This window comes from Cibotium barometz, chromosome 51 (genome assembly GCF_041138505.1).
Source record: "Cibotium barometz isolate CiBa-2024 chromosome 51, ASM4113850v1, whole genome shotgun sequence".
In the NCBI taxonomy this organism is placed as follows: domain Eukaryota; kingdom Viridiplantae; phylum Streptophyta; class Polypodiopsida; order Cyatheales; family Cibotiaceae; genus Cibotium; species Cibotium barometz.
Window position 1 is genome coordinate 3,696,248 of NC_141096.1, and position 18,461 is coordinate 3,714,708.

Consider the following 18,461-nt stretch of genomic DNA (forward strand, 5'->3'; position numbering starts at 1 on the left):
GCAAACAATGCAACTTCTCGTGCTCACCCTCCACCTTTTGGTGATGGGAAGTTTTATGGGACAAATTACACTTTTTGGAAGATCAATAGTAGTTTTATTCTAGATTCATATGAGTTGTGGAAAACCACAATAGTAGTTCACACCAGGGTGGATCCTACTCTTGATCTAGCAGATCCATTACATACCATATTGATAGATCCAATTCCTACTTTGGCATGGAGGTGAAGGAATGTAGGTACACTAATGTTATCTCACTAATGTCACTCTGATTGGGTGATAAATTTGAATTAGCATATATAACCACATCTTCTAAAGCATGGCAAGTTCTAAAGATCCAATATTAGATGGTCAATCAAACAATGATTTCAAACCTTGAGATTTCGCTTGCAGTAGAAAGGCATTCAGATGGAGAAGCACCAAAGTACATATCACGGATAAATAACTGCAAGATCAAATGGTGGTGGTGGGGATCACTAAGACCAGTGACACGATGAGTTAGCCATGCAGGTACATTATAGTGTTATCCCACAAGTTTGGTTACCTCACTGAATAAGCAGGTATAGAACATGCCTCTTACTTCTGAAGATTTTACCAGCGAATGTGGCATTCTCCATACATGCAAAGAAAGTCAGGGGAAGGGCTTTTGTAAGCCCAATGCATCTGAAAAGAAGAAGAAATATAAGGTAAATTATTTATACTATGATGAGCATGGTCATTTGGTCAAAGCATCATGTAGATTGGAAGGAAACGAGAAGAATGGCACTTTAAAACCTTAGAAGGAGTCTGGAAATAGTGTTGAAGTAGAATCAGAGATGTTTGTGGCAAAAGAAGGAATATGTGTAAGGGCCATTTATGTTCTTTGTCTATAATATTTCAACATGAATAATGGTACGCGTTTGCCCCATCTGCCAACAATTAATATCATGCTCCTTTTTCTTGATTTTATCTTGGAAAATGATTTAGCATAGGAGGAATAGGAGAAGCACAAATGGACCAACCTACATTCTCTTCTTTTGTATAGGGATGAAGCCATCAAGTGGTATGAAAAGACTAGTCAAAAGAGAATTGAAGCATTCAATGAGAAGCTAGGTAGCAAGAATTTTGAAAAAGCGTGTTGAGATATAATAGTGCTCTTCATATCACTTAGACTAAAATGGGAAGGACCTTATGTTGTGCATGAAGTTTTTTTTAATGGAAGCTACTAGTTTAAGGATCTTGATAATAGGATGCATCCAAGCAAGTTCAAGGGCTTCAGGTTGAAGCTACTAGTTTAAGGATCTTGATAATAGGATGCATCCAAGCAAGTTCAAGGGCTTCAGGTTCAAGCCATACCACATCAAAATCATGTAGAGCAAAGGAGACATGGGGTTGGGGAAAATATGTGAGAGGTGTTTTGAGCCCAATGAAGTCAGGACATGGACATGCTTAGAGGAGGAAAAGACAGTTGTAGGAAGATATGATGAACATATGCTAGTCTAGAATATAGTGTGTAGTAGAGATTGTATGAAAAGGATAAATAGAATGGCCATGAAATAACTAGAAAGGGAAATTGTTAATGAATATATGGGGAGAGATCTAGATGATTAAATAGATGTGCATGGGGATTTTGAAGGTAACAGGTGGCAGTGTGTCTTGTAAGGAAGGTAGAAAAAGTAGTGTTTTGCTTTTTGCTACAAAAGGGGATTTTCATTGAAGGCCATAGGACTAGAGGGAGACTTTTGAGAGAGCAAATTAGAGAGGTAAGAGGAGGGAGAGGAGTTTTTTTTGGAGGAGGGACGTGAAACAACCCATTTAAGGGGCTTTGAAGTGGTATGAGCAGGTTTGGGCAAGACTAGAGGAGAGGGAGAGCGTGTGATTCAGTGGATCAACTGAAGGTTGCAAAGGCAAGCCCTAGGATATCTATTGCATCTCTGTTGGAGCTTGATGCTATCTAGGAGAAGAGTGTTTGAGGAATAATATCTATAGTGGTTTCTAGCTATGGAGGTTCTCTCAGTTGTTATGTTTTTTCTCTCTTTTTTGAGCCTAAGGTCTCAAGATTGTTGAGACTTGTTTGGTTTTATATATATGCAGAAGACAAAGTGTGCTGAACGTGTTCTGAGTGGATGGGTGCGTGTTTGTGCTATGGTGTTTTGGTTGTGTTGTTTTGATTGAGATTGTTAAGAAAAATCAATTGTGTGTAAATATTCGAAGTGTATTGAGTCAAATAAGAGTCAGTAGTAGGCAGTCTTAGCCATGTGAGATAGGGTTAGCTAAGTGTATGAGTATGTTTTGGTTGTGTTGTTTTGATTGAGATTGTTAAGAAAAATCAATTGTGTGTAAATATTCGAAGTCTACTGACTCAAATAAGAGTCAGTAGTAGTAGACAGTCTTAGCAATGTGAGACAGTGTTAGCTAAGTGTCTGAGGAAGTCAGCTAAGGTGTATAAGGGTAGAATTAATCTTTTTGAGTTGAGAGGGAGTCAATTAGAGTCAGATTTGTCAGTCAGAGATCTGTCAGAGTCGGTCATACAGTTTTGTGGGTTAAAGTGTATCTAATAGAATCACGTGGGGGTTAGCTATTAGATTAGAGGTTGTAAGGCTGAATCATTGTAAGGTCTAAAGTGTTTGAGGATTTGTAAGTGTCAGAGGACACATGAGGGGAAAGGTCTGAATCAGATGAGTCAGCTCAATCAGAGTTGGGGGATCTGTTTGGGGGAGTCTACTATTAGTAGAAAGAAGGTGTGTGTTGACATGCTTAGAAGGGTTCTGGAGCAAGAGATTTGAGAATTTTTGGATTTGGAGGAAAACATATCCCGCTTCTTTTATCGCCATGTAGTTTTATCTTTTGAATACAATAAACTTGGACTCTGCGTATTTTTTTGTAGGTTTATGCCTTGTCTATCACTTCTACCTCTCCTACCCTGTCCTCCTCAAGCTCAAGCAAGGTATGTCTACTATTTTCATTTATCTCCTACGCAAATAATATTTTAATGAAATGTATCTTTTAAGTGTTTCTTTCTCTTACCTCTCTTTTAAGTTTTTCTTTTCTTCTTTTTCCCTAATTAAGAGCTCTCCATTAAAGCTTCATATGGTAAGAGATCTTAATTTTTCTTAATATTTTTTTTTCATGACTTGGTTTAATTTTGTTGGTTTTCAACATATACAAGCCCACAAGAGATCTATATGTTTATAGGGTTTGTAAGTTTTAGGGCTTTTAAGATTAGGGTTTGTTATTAATACATTTTTCTCTTATTTTAGTTTGATTTTGTAGGTTTTCAATACATATAAGCCTCACAAGGTAAGAGATCTCTTTCTCGTATATTTCTTCTCTTATGCTTTCACATGTTATAGGGTTTGTAAGTTTAGGGTTTGTTTAATTTACATGCCAATAGCTACCTGTGCATGCCTATAGCTTCCAATGCATGCCAATAGCTTTCTAGGCATGCCAGTATCTCTACCAATGTATGCCAGTAGCTTCCTAGGCATGCCGGTAGCTACCTATCCATGCCGGTAGCTTTCAATGGTAGCCCCACCAATGCATGTCAGTAGCAACCTATGCATGCCAATAGCAACCAATGCATGCTGGTAGCTTCCAAGGCATGCCGATAGCTACCTAGGCATGCCAGTAGCTTCCAATGCATGCCGGTAGCTACCTAGGCATGCCAGTAGCTTCCATTGCATGCCGGTAGCTACCTATGCCTGCCAGTACCCTCCAATGCATGCCAGTAGCTACTTATGCGTGTCAGTAGCTTCCTAGGCATGCCAGTAGCTTCCTCAACATGCCGGTAGCTTTATGCGTTATGCCATATGCATTAGCCTTATGCATTATCCATATGCATAAGAGTTTTAAGTATTTATGTTTTTTCTTGGATAGATGGCAAAAAACTTGAGGGATGCGATGTTACATGTGATATCCCAACAATATTTGTAAGTATATATTAGCCTCAAATTGTATCATATCTTTTAATTAAAGAGGGTTATCTTAAATAAAAACTTTCTAAAATGTTCATTTATTTATATCTCTATAGTTGGAGTCAAGGCCATTCTTCCTCATGTTGAAGAATGGCCCTAGGACCATTGTTGGATGCCCCATGGCCATCCCAAAAATAAACTTGAGGCTTGGGGTCATGCAAAAATGGGCCTATTGCCATTCTTCGCCCCATTGTTTATCGAAAAGAATGGCCCTAGGACCATTCTTGGAGGCCCCATGGCCATCCCAAAAATGATCTTGAGGCCTTGGGGTCATGTAGAAATGGCCCTAAGGCCATTTTTCCTCATGTTTTGCATGGAAAAGAATGGCCCTAAGACCATTCTTGGATGCCCCATGTCCATCCCAAAAATGACCTTGACGGGGCCTAGGGCCATTCTTCCTTGTGTTGTGCATGGAAATGAATGGCCCTAGGACCATTCTTGGATGCCCCATGGCCATCGCACAAATGACCTTGAGACTTTGGGGTCCTGTAGGAATGGCCCTAGGACCATTCTTCCTCATGTTGTGCATGGAAAACAATGGTCCTAGGGCCATTCTTGGATGCCCCGTGGCCATTCCAAAACAACCTTAAGGCCTTTGGGTCATGTAAGAATGGCCAAAGGGCCATTCTTCCTCATGTTGTGCATGGAAAAGAATGGCCCTAGGACCATTCTTGGATGCCCCATGGCTATCCCAAAAATGACCTTGATGCCTTGGGGTCATGCAAGAATAGGCCTAGGACCATTCTTCCTCATTTTGTGCATGGAAAAGAATGGCCCTAGATCCATTCTTGGAGCACAATATCATTTCTGTAGCATTTTTGGAAGGAAATTATCGCAGGTTTTTATGATGCTTAGCTGCGATCTTTCGTTTCTTTGCAATGCTTTTTCACTGCCAAGCAGTGCTTTTAGCAACAAAATATCACTGCACAGCAGCGGAATAATGCTGTGTAATAGCGAAAAAATATTGCTATGCTCCAAAAATATCCCGCTTCTTTTATCGCCATGTAGTTTTATCTTTTGAATACAATAAACTTGGACTCTGCATATTTTTTTGTAGGTTTATGCCTTGTCTATCACTTCTACCTCTCCTACCCTATCCTCCTCAAGTTCAAGCAAGGTATGTCTACTATTTTCATTTATCTCCTACGCAAATAATATTTCCATGAAATGTATCTTTTGAGAGTTTCTTTCTCTTACCTCTCTTTTAAGTTTTTCTTTTCTTCTTTTTCCCTAATTAAGAGCTCTCCATTAAAGCTTCATATGGTAAGAGATCTTGATTTTTCTTAATATTTTTTTTCTCATGACTTGGTTTAATTTTGTTGGTTTTCAATATATACAAGCCCATAAGAGCTCTTTCTTGTGTATTTCTTCTTTCATGTTTTTACATGTTTATAGGGTTTGTAAGTTTTAGGGCTTTTAAGATTAGGGTTTGTTATTAATACATTTTTCTCTTATTTTAGTTTGATTTTGTAGGTTTTCAATACATATAAGCCTCACAAGGTAAGAGATCTCTTTCTCGTATATTTCTTCTCTTATGCTTTCACATGTTATAGGGTTTGTAAGTTTAGGGTTTTAAGATTAGGGTTTGTTTAATTTACATGCCAATAGGTACCTGTGCATGCCTATAGCTTCCAATGCATGCCAATAGCTTTATAGGCATGCCAGTATCTCTACCAATGTATGCCAGTAGCTTCCTAGGCATGCCGGTAGCTACCTATCCATGCCGGTAGCTTTCAATGCATACTGGTAGCCCCACCAATGTATGCCAGTAGCAACCTATGCATGCCAATAGCAACCAATGCATGCCGGTAGCTTCCAAGGCATGCCGATAGCTACCTAGGCATGCCAGTAGCTTCCAATGCATGCCGGTAGCTACCTATGCCTGCCAGTACTCTCCAGTGCATGCCAGTAGCTATTTATGCGTGTCAGTAGCTTCCTAGGCATGCTAGTAGCTGCCTCAACATGCTAGTAGCTTCCTAGGCATGCTAGTAGCTTCCTTAACATGCCGGTAGCTTTATGCGTTATGCCATATGCATTAGCCTTATGCATTATCCATATGCATGAGTTTTAAGTATTTATGTTTTTTCTTGGATAGATGGCAAATAACTTGAGGGACGCGATGTTACATGTGATATCCCAACAATATTTGTAAGTATATATTAGCCTCAAATTGTATCATATCTTTTAATTAAAGAAAGTTATCTTAAATAAAAACTTTCTAAAATATTCATTTGTTTGTATCTCTATAGCTGGAAGCAGTGGACCCCTCCTCTATCAAAGATGAATATGATTTTGCATTACAATGGGGTTTGCAAGCTCCATTTGATAAGGTGCAAGACAAAGGATATATTTTTATTACTTGAGGATATGCTTGGCAAGCATGGCAAGGAAATATATTCCTAAACCCTAAACCTCTTTGTCTTTACAAAATTGATTTTCACTTATGTTAGTTTTATTGTGTTTTAGGATCATGTAGCTAGAAATAGTGATGTAAATGTCCAAGCAAGAAGAAATGGAAATGTGAGAAGTGAAGGGGGTGGAGCTACAAGAAATAATAATAATCGCACATCATGCGATCTAGATAGCCCCTAGCTCCATAGATTTTCATTACGCTTTATCTTGTATATGAGTTTTTTGGAATCATATACTTATGTTCCGCTAAGTATTGTTATTGAAGTTTGACATTCCTAAAACCATGAATTGCAATTGTCTTTTTTTTTTTGGTGTATTTGTTATGTTTTACATTACACTTGTCCACGATAATGTGAAGTTATGTTAGTTTTATTGTGTCTACATTAGAAAAAAAGATCACCACCCAAGCTCATTAGCCAGAGCACATTGGTGGGCAGATGCCATCAATTTGTAATCAAGTTTTTTGTAAGGAGTAGCATTGTTACTCTCCACTTCTTTCTACAGTTGAGTGCTTTGTATTATGCTGATACATCTTTTGTTATGCTATGTATTGTTACATGGTATTAGAGCATAGGCTTTAGGAAAACCTTGGTTTTGGTAGTTTACTATTTGAAGGGAGACATGGAGAGATGGCCCAACCTACAAACAATGCAACTTCTCGTGCTCACCCTCCACCTTTTGGTGATAGGAAGTTTTATGGGACAAATTACACTTTTTGGAAGATCAATAGTAGTTCCATTCTAGATTCATATGAGTTGTGGAAAACCACAATAGAGGGTGGATCCTATTCTTGATCTAGCAGATCCATTATTACATATCATATTGATAGATCCTATTCCTACTTTTGCACAGAGGTGAAGGAATGTAGGTACACTAATGTTCCATCATCACTAATGTCACTCTTATTTGGTGATAACTTTGAGTTAGCATATATAACCACATCTTCTAGAGCATGGCAAGTTCTAAAGATCCAATACTAGATGGTCAATCAAACAATGATTTAAAACCTTGAGATTTTGCTTGCAGTAGAAAGGCATTCTGATGGAGAAGCACCAAAGTACATATCATGGATAAATAACTGCAAGATCAAATGGTGGTGGTGGGGATCACTAAGACCAGTGACATGATGAGTTAGCCATGCAGGTACATTAGAGTGCTATCCGAGAAGTTTGGTTACCTCACTAAATAGGTAGGTATAGAACATGCCTCTTACGTCTGAAGATTTTACCACAATGTTGGGAGGAGGAGATGTGTTTCAAATCCATAGATGGTAGCGAATGTGGCATTCTCCACACATGCAAAAAAAGGCAAGGGGAAGGGCTTTTAGAAGCCCAATGTTCTAAAAAGAAGAAGAAATATAAGGTAAATTATTTATACTAGCATGGTCATTTGGTCAAAGCATCATGTAGATTGAAGGAAGGAAATGAGAAGAATGGCATTTTAAAGCCTTAGAAGGAGGCTGGGAACAGTGTTGAAGTAGAATCAGAGCTGTTTTTGTGGCGAAAGAAGGAATATGTGCAAGGGCCATTTATGTTCTTTGTCTATAATATGTTAACATGAATAATGGTACGCATTGGCCATCTGCCAACAATTAATATCATGCTCCTTTTTCTTGATTTTATCTTGAAAAATGATTTAGCATAGGAGGAATAGGAGAAGCACAAATGGACCAACCTGAATTCTTTTCTTTTGTATAGGGATGAAGCCATCAAGTGGTGTGAAAAGACTAGTCAAAAGAGAATTGAAGCATTGAATGACAAGCTAGGTTAGCAAGAATTTTGAAAAAGCTTGTGTTGAGATATAATATTGCTCTTGATACCACTTTCTAGAACAAATTTAGAGTAAAATGGGAAGGACCTTATGTAACTGTGCATAAAGTGTTTTTAATGGAAGCTACTAGTTTAAGGATCTTGATGATAGGATGCATCCAAGCAAGTTCAAGGGCTTGAGGTTGAAGCCATACCACATCAGAATCATGTAGAGCAAAGGAGACATGTAGAATCATGTAGAGCAAAGGAGACATGGGGTTGGCGAAATATGTGAGAGGTGTTTTGAGCCCAATGAAGTCAGGACATGGACATGCTTAGAGGAGGAAAAACCAGTTTTACGAAGATATGATGAACATATGCTAGTCTAGATTATAGTGTGTAGAGATAGTATGAAAAGGATAAATAGAAAGGCCATGCAACGACTAGAAAGGGAAATTGTGAATTAATATATGGGGAGAGATCTAGATGATTAAATAGATGGGCATGGTGATTTCGAAGGCAATAGGTGGCAGTGTGTCTTGTAAGGAAGGTAGAAAAAGTAGTGTTTTGCTTTTTGCTACAAAAGGGGATTTTCACTAAAGGACACAGGATTAGAGGGAGACTTTTGAGAGAGCAAATTAGAGAGGTAAGAGGAGGGAGAGGAGTTTTTTTCTGAAGGAGGGATGCAGAACAACCCATTTAAGGGGTTTTGAAGCAGTATGAGCAGGTTTGGGCAAGATTAGAGGAGAGGGAGAGCGCGTGATTTAGTGGATCAACTGAAGGTAGCAAAGGCAAGCCCTAGGATATCTGATTGCATCTTTGTTGGAGCTTGATGCTATCTAGGAGAAGAGTGTTTGAAGAATCATATCTATAGAGGTGGCTGCATAATTCATTAAAGTGGCTTCAAGCTATGTAGGTTCTCTAAGTTTTTATGTTTTTTCTCTCTTTTTGAGCCTAAGGTCTCAAGATTATTGAGACTGGTTTGGTTTTATATATATGCAAAAGACAAAGTGTTTGGGTCTGAGTGGATGGATACATTTTTGTGCTATGGTGTTTTGGTTGTGTTGTTTTGATTGAGATTGTTAAGCAAAATCAATTGTGTGTAAAGATTCCAAGTCTATTGGTTCAAATAAGAGTCAGTATAGTAGGCAGTCTCAGTTGTGTGAGAGAGGGTTAGCTAAGTGTCTGAGGAAGTCAGCTAAGGTATATAAGGGTAGAATTAATCTTTTTGAGTTGAGAGGGCGTCAATTAGAGTTAGATTTGTCAATCAGAGATCTGTCAGAGTCAGTCATACAGTTTTGTGGGCTAAAGTGTATCTAATAGAGTCACGTGGGGGTTAGCTGTCAGATTAGGGGTTGTAAGGCTGAATCATTTTAAGGTCTAAAGTGTTTGAGGATTTGTAAGTGTTAGAGGACACATGAGTGAAAAGATTTGAATTAGATGAGTCAGCTCAATCAGAGTTGGGGGGAGTCTGCTATTAGTAGAAATAAGGTGTTGACATGCTTAGAAGGGTTTTGGAGCAAGAGATTTGAGAATTTTTGGATTTGGGGGAAAACTTGGGAGTCTAGAAGACAAGAAGTTTCCTGAAATTTTGATAGAGTCAGTTGAGATCAAATAGGGGTCATCAACATCAGTCAGGGATCGTATTAGGTTAGAAGAGGTGAGCTGAAGTGATAGGGCTAAATTTTAGACTTATTTTGAGTCAAGATTGGCTCAGGCAGAGATTTTGGTGGGTCAACTCATTCAGCCTTAGAGAATTCAGGTGTCCAACCGCATCAGTAGTAGAGAGTTAGAGGGTAACTGCATGGCTGTTGGGTGCCTTGAGTTTTCAACAATGATTTAGATGCCTCAGAGACATACGATATAGATTGATCAAGCCCATTAAAGCCATTTTCATCATAAAAATAATGTACACTTGGATTTGGCCACAATGATTGTACCTAGATGTATTTGGCTACGATTATTGAACCTAGATATATGTTATATATCACTTTGTCTATCAAGGTCATATAGAATTTGAGTGAGTCAATGCAAAATTCTTAGAAAAAAAAACATCACTTACCATATTTGGCTACGATTATTGAACCTAGATGTATGTTATATATCACTTTGTCTATCAAGGTCATATAGAATTTGAATGAGTCAATGCATAATTCTTAGAACAAGGAAACATCACTTACCATAGTCTGATCATGTCTCTTTGGCACCAGTTCATCATGAAATCTTCCAAACTAACTCTTGCTGGTGGATACAGCATTCTCATCGTGTCCATTGAGTGCCTCGATAATTCACACACTAGCATGGAACTCTCTACTTGTAGTATGCATGTGCCTCATCAGTTTCACATTGTATGGATCTAGAGGACATCAGAGAAGATGTTGATGAAAACGAGGACACCCCTCCTCGCCCTATCATAGGAGCTTGTAGGCATGCTAGAGGAGGCGGTGTACCCTAGGATGACTCGAAACCTATTTGCCATTGGAACAAAAGGAAAATTAGAGTAACTACTCGTTAAAGTTAGTTATGTATATGAGTTTGTAGTGAAAGTATTCATAGCATGTTAGGTTTTTTTGGAGTTCTTCACTCATGCGACCCTAGAAAGTATTATCTCTAGTTGTAATCTATATTTAGACTCACTATTTGCTCCAAGCTATGTCTACATGACATGAAATTTGATGACTTAATGGGTGAGTGTTTCAAAGCTCAAAGTTGTCAACACATCCATTAATTTTTTATTCTAGCTTCTTGGCTGTGACTTGGAAATGTGTAGGAGATATTTCTTAATGGTGGAGAACACCCACCCCACTAGTATGCATCCTGAGTCATGGAGGGCCATTCGATGAGAGATGCGACTCAAGACACATTGGGAACAATAGAAGGTATGTAATATTTACTCCCTAGCTATGTACTAGTGCATGTCTTAAATCTTAGGTCTATGTATACATGTTTTTTTATTCCAAACGTATGTCTATACGATGTTGCATGAGCTAGGCTATATGCTCGACATACATCATGTCTCAAGTGGTAGGATGGGTAAGAAGGGATTTATTGCCACTTTTGTAAGTTATTATTAGAATGTTTACATATGTTCTTATACATGCATGTAAGTGTGTATCATATGCTCTTTATATCAATCGATAACTCATGCATTTTTTAAATAATAGGTGAAGTACTATGGTCGCAAGCCCACTGCTTATTAGGAGATAGAGATAGCCACCTATAAAGGTTATAGGCATCTAAAGACCCACCTTCCTCCACCAGCTACTTTTATAAGTAATCTTGATTAAATGTCATTCTACTTCAAGTTAAATTACTTAAACATTAGCTAATTAAGTTTTCTAAATCGTAGGAGTTGCAAGGCAATGAGGACATGATGGAGGTAGATGGATAGAGTGCCATTGGGCACAGATTTGTGTTGACAGAGCAGACTGTAGTGGGGGATTATGATCATGTGAGGACGATGAGGATATAGATCATGCAGACTAGATGCCTTCCTCAATGACCTAGCTTGTATCGAGCCCTATTTTGTATTTGGAGTTGTTGTACATAGTTATACTTTTACCCATAGCATTTGTATAAGATTAGGTAAACTATGCTGGCCTCACATTCTACCACTTGTACTCATCAATTTTACCATTTACAAACATTTGATCAATTTACATACTTTGTACTCTTGTACACTTACTTGCTTGGTTTCATTTTAACGAGGCATGTGATCTCTTTTCGTTCGTATAGTGAAAGAAAAGAAGTGTGCTCATGCCGTTATTATCAATAACCAATATTCTTCTTGGAATGGTTGGTTTCTTTGCATCTTGTGACTCAGAACATGACATCAATTCAACGCTAACAAGGTCGTAAGTTTCTTGTTTTCCAAAGTTGTAATGTTTGCATACTATGGTTTTCTTAGTGTGAAAATTATAAGTAGTCTAAAAATGACTTAAATACTTTTAGGCAAAATAATGGACCAAACATTCAATTAAAAGTGCCAGTATTATAGTTAAAAGAACTAAAAGAGTCAATATTTTATATAGTTAAAACCCATGTACAAAGCTTTGTCGCTCTCATCTTTAAGATTTCAAAAGCTTGTAAATTCTACAACTGAAGGTTTACAAATTATTTAATTCACAATAGAAGGCTGAGTATTTCAGGTTATTTGAAATTAGTAAGAAATATTCTCAGGGTTTCTTTTCTCGTGTTCTGATCGGAGCCTACATATACATTTCCTTTCTAAGTTTCCTTCTACGCTCGTAGGATTGCAACAGTCACGCAAGTTGCAACAGCTGTTCGGTTCGGTTTTCTGGCAGTTACATTTCTTTTCCATGAATGTATTTCAACGGTCACAATACACGCAACTGTTATCCTCCCTGTTATGTTATAACACAAGCACAATTATCTATCATCTATCTCTATCGACTATGTGCTTTCTCTATCGACTATGTGCTTTATTATATTTGTCAACCTCTCAGACGGGTTCCTTCAACCTCAAGCTTACTCTCATTGTACTATAATGCGCTGTATTTTGTTGCTCCTGTAGGGTGTAGTATTGCTGGTCTCGCGCGCAGTGGACGTCCACAGGCAATCTATAAGCTCGCTCTACGTGCAGCAATTGAAGAAGTTGCGCTCTTCTACATGTGCCTCCTGGCAAGACAAAGATCCACACGGAATTCTACTATAATTCAGCACCTTGCCACTGGTTTCGCATTCGATGGGGTACTGCCCAGAGTCGACGTAAGTGCTTATCGCCCTGTTGGGTGCCCTCGCTGCCAGCGAACCGCACACGTCACGTCACGCTCTGCTACTTCAATAATAGGAAAACAGGCTCATCCGTAGCAAGCCCAAAGATCTCATCGTGACTTGCATAACACGCTTTGCTGAGTTATGGAAGAAGAGCACACCCACTGCGAGGTTGTAGTTTATCTCCTGTTTTCATATTACTGAAATATCGAAGCGTCACGTGTCATGTGCGCAAAGTTGGTGGCGCGGGCACTGAACAGGCGATAAGCACTTGCACCCCATTGAATGTGAACCCGATGGCAAGCTGAATGTGTACACGGAGTTCTAGTTTAAATCAGCAACTCTTTATCAGATCTCAACAGCTCCCAATAATTGCGTTCTTCTGCATGTGCCTAGTAGTTACGTTCTTCTACATGTGCCTCCTGGCAAGGGGAAGGTATACAACGAGTTCTACTTGAAGTCAGCAAGCGGACAATAAGTGTGAACTCTTTTTATCAGATCTCAACGGTACATGCACGCGATAGTTGTATAGCCCTTTCATGTAGTTGAACTGACCTATCTCTCAACACAATCAATACAATAATATATCATCTTCCCCTCTAACACTCCTCTAACTCGTCTTCGCGTATTCACTCATGTGACCCTAGTAAGTATTATGTCTAATTGTAATCTATATTTAGACTCATTGTTTGCTCCAACCTATGTCTACGTGACATGAAATTCGGTGATTTGATGGACGAGTGTTTCAGAGCTTTCAATTGTTGACACGTGCATTAATTTTTTATTCTAACTTCTTGGATGTGACTTAGGAATGCGCAGGAGATATTGCTCAATGGCGGAGAATACCCGCCCCACTAGTATGCATCCTGAGTCGTGAAGGGCCTTTTGACAGGAGATATAACTCACGACACATTGGGATCACCAGAAGGTATGTAACATCTACTCCCTAGCTATGTACTAGTGCATGTCTTGAATCTTAGGTCTATGTATACATGCTTTTTGATTCTAAAAGTATTTCTATAGGATATAGCACGAGCTAGACTACAAGCTGAGCATACATCACGTCTTGGCAGGATGGGCAAGAAGGGCTTTATTTGTCACTTTTGCAAGTAATTATTAGAATGTTTACATTTAGTCTTATATGTGTATGTAAGTGCGTAACATATGCTCTTTACATCAACCAACAACTCATGCGTATTTTAAATAACAGGTGAAGGAGTATGGTCGCGAGCCCACTCCTCAAGAGATAGAGATGGCCATCTACGAAGGTTATAGGCATTTGAAGACCTAGCTACGTCCACCACCTACTTTTGTAAGTAATCTTGATTAAATGTCATTCTACTTCTAGTTAAAGTATTCAAACATTAGCTAATGATGTTTTTTTTAAATCATTGGAGTTGTACGACAATGAGGACATGATGGAGATAGATCGGTGAACAGAGTGCCATTGGGTGTAGATTTGCATCAACGGAGCAGTCTACGCTGGGGGATGATAATCATCAGACAATAAGGATACAAACCATGCAGACTCCTCATGCTTGCTCTTAATCTCTAGCTTCTTTCGAGCTTCTTTCGAGCTCTATTTTGTATTTGGAGGTGTTGTACATAGTTATACTATTACCCATAGCATTTGTATAAGATTAGGTAGATTGTGCTAGCCTCACATTCTACCATTTATACTCATCAGATTTTTCCATTTACAGAAATTTAATCACTTTATATACTTTGTACTCGTCTATGCTTACATACATTTACATGAGTTTTTTTTAAATTCCACTTTTTGCACAAATGTAACTTATTAAAGTATAATTATGTGCTTTTTCGTGTTATAATCCACCATGTTAAATTGAACTTTGCTAACTTCTACGCTTGAACTTCAGGAGAGAGAGTTCTTTAGTGTGTGGTCAATCCCATTCAAGAGAGGTAGAGATAGTCGAAGGATGTGTGTGTGTGTGTGAAAGAGAGAGAGAGAGAGAGAGAGAGAGAGAGAGAGAGAGAGAGAAAGAGGTGTGTGTGTATGTATGTTTGTGTGTGTGTGTGTGTGTGTGTGTGTGTGAGAGAGAGAGAGAGAGAGAGAGAGAGAGAGAGAGAGAGAGAGAGAGAGAGAGAGAGAGAGAGTTACAAGTATATATTTTATCATATTTTTTTATGAATTATAAATCAAAGAAAAATATGGTATGCCGAGAAGAGGAGACAAAATCAATGGTATGATCGAAATGTAACAACTGGCCGATTAAAAAAAGGGGACCTTGTGCTCTTGTACACACTTAAGAAGCATAAGCAAAAGCTCAAGAAACGTGGCCTAGGACCGTTTGTCATAAATGAGCTTCCTCCTAGTGGTGCAGTGCGTTTAGAGACACTAGAAGGTGAGCAAATGCCTAACTTCATTAATGGAAGTCGTCTCAAGAAATACAATGAACCATTAATTGAAGCCATGCTTCAACAAATGCATGGTGCCCACACACGGAAAGAAGCACCTGACCTACTTCAATGTCAGGCTCAAGAAGAAGCTAAAGCTAGGGTTGCAAAAGCCAAGGAGCATCGCAAGGCTTCTATGTTGACCTTATAGTTGGCTACTGATGAACAATATGTCGATCCTTTCAATATTCACGTGTGTCTTCATCTTCATGAGACTACCTACTTTGTATGCAACTGGCATAGGATATGATATGTGACTAGGCATAGCTCCTCTTGGATAAGGATTGTGATAAGGCATTCGTGGAGCATATGCCATTGGCATAACAGGAGGCGTAGGAGCTACATGAGCATGGGTAGCGATGGTACATATGGTCGATATGCACACTGGTATGCACTGTACCACTAGGTAGCGGTGTTGTACTAACTACAATGGTAACGAGTGCACTTTCCATCATGTTCATCATCAGAGTAGGCATTGTGGATTTCCTAATGGAAAGTTGAGCCCAAAGTTGGAAAGCTAAAGTTACTGCTCGTGGGCTCAACCTGCATTGAGACTCCAGGCAAAACAACATATGAAGGATCTACGGGACTCACCGACAATTGCGACAGGGTTGGTTGTTTAGCCTTGCCCATATCCAAAAATCTCATAGGGCCAATGGAAACTAGGTTCTTTCTCCTATTCTGCCTCTTGAATTGGATAATTCTATGGATAACTTCACATATCATTTGTTGTTGTTCATCTAGATTGGTGGCACTAGATGTAGATCGTATGATTTCTAACCTACCTACATGGTATGTGTAACCCGTGTATAGGTCAGTCAGAGGCTCCGTGTTTAGGTCATATTCCCAATTTTCATTGAGAAATATCTCATCTAAACTTGGCGTGCCAAAAGGTTCTCTCGAAGTGGACGCAATGTCACTTCTTGTGGTTTGACTTCTAGGGACCTCTACTTTAGGAAGAGCGTCAGAAGGTGGTAGCTCACTAGGACCTTCATTAAACGAAGGTGGTAGCTCAGTAGTAGGACCTTCATTAAATGAAGTGGGTAGAATATCTGCATGGACACTTTTTGGGAGGGCAGGGTCTACATGAGATGTGAATGGCGAATCTACTTCCCCTCCTCCTTCGTTTACTTCACTTGTCGCGTAGGTTCAGAGCGTGTAGCTCTACTAAAAGTCTCTATTAGATGACTAAACATGTTAGATCTAGGTTGTGGGGCCCAAACTGGCACGTTTTGGCTTGCTTCCTCAAAGTTCTTGGTAGGGTTCCCTTCCATGACTTCAGAGTCAGAGGATGAGTCACTAGCCGCTATTCGTGGATCTTGGGTTGCACTTCCTTGGGTTCCAACTGAAGGCCAAGATGCTAACGTAGCCATTTTGAAGCTTCTAATTAGAAAATGTTTCTTCTTAAGAGAAAAGGTTTGACTCCCTTAAACTGCCAAATAAAAGGGCCCAAGAAGCCTTCCATTGAGGTCCTAATGCTTCCGCAACACAGGCCTAATTGTATATTTTTCTTTTGTAGATTTTTTCTTTATGAGGTATATGGATTTTTAAGATGAAGCTTTCTTTCTTTGCTTATTGACATTCTTGTGTTATTTTATTTCAGATTTATATCCTTCATCGTATGAGACATGGAAAAACATCGATTGTATTCTGGGATTTATAGATGTTTTGCATGGATCGATAGGAGAACAACAATACCAAGGTCGATGTGCAACAGAGCTAGCTCAATCGGGTATATTTTTTACTGATCATTTTTATCAGTTTTGCTGGACAATGCTAACACACATGGTGTGTTAAGAAAACAAGACCTTCCGGCATGGAATTGAGTGGATTGGCCTCTCCCACATTTTAGTGTTATAGAGGCATATAGGGCCAAGCTTTTCAAAGAAGTACAGAAAGCTCTGAGGCCCAATATTGCCACAAGGATAGTAAAAATTTCTTTATGCATGCCTCGCATAGTTTTTGTAGACTTGTTTAATACCTTTCCAGTGAAGGTTTCCAAAACAATGTTCATAGTTAAAGCAACAAGTCTGGCATGCATGCCACAATTTTTGGATAAAGGTTGGGATAAGAAGACATGTAGTTCAGTGTTTTGTGAGGTTGTCCAACCTTCTATGCAACTAAAGTACATGGTTGCATCACAATTTTTTTTTTCTTTTTATTATAAGCGCAGTCGAATGCTAGGCACAAAACTAGTCCCAATGGATCAAGATGAAGATTCTTTTGGTGCAGAATATAAACTTCTTGATATTGATGTTGTTGAGAATGGTGATGTGCTAGTCAATATCTCATTAAGACAATGTTGCTAGTCAATATAAACTTCTTGATATTGATGTTGTTGAGAATGGTGATGTGCTAGTCAATATCTCATTAAGACAATGTTGCTCCCTAGCTCAATTGCACAATGACATTTTGTTTGAGACAGAAGGTTCTATTTCAAAGGACTTTTTATTTATCTACAACAATAAGAAGGTACACCATTTGACTTATCCTAGTCTCATTAAGCACTGCTATTAGTTTACTTTACCCTATTGTTTCATATTGCTTTTTTGCAGATGCTCAAAAGAAGAGAGAGTTCAATAAAATGCAAAGACATTGAAAATTTGAAAATTGAGATAACACAGACTCCATAAACAAAAGTATTATATTCAATAAAGTAAAATTTTGTACAGAAGTGTTTAATTGTATATGTAGAACATATTCTTGACAACCATTTTCTATTTATCTACAGCCTGATCCAGAGGCTGCTCTACATGGTCCAAGCTCACCGTATCATCTTTTTTTGGAGAATCTGTTTTCTGCTGCTCCATCCTATCGTGTACAATCTCTTGGTGCTGCTCCATTGTCTCCTCTACTGCCCCTGGAGTATCTCTTTGCTGCTGCTCCATCTTCCCGTCAATAACATCAGCAGCAGCAGGTCCTTGTTCCTGTGGCTTCTCCTCATCAGCACTAGGTCCTTGTTCCTATGGCACCACATCAGCATCATCTATGTCATCAAGGTGTATGACACCTTCTCGGACTTTAGAGCTCTCACCCAACTCGACAGTAGCTGGTACAATAGGTTTGGGAGAGAGCCATACTTCAAAAACTTCCAAATTGTATCAGCTCTGAAACTATATATATAGTTCGAACTGAAGCTATCTTCTCTCATCTGCAATGGCATATGATGATTTAGAACACTTTGTACCAATATCAATTA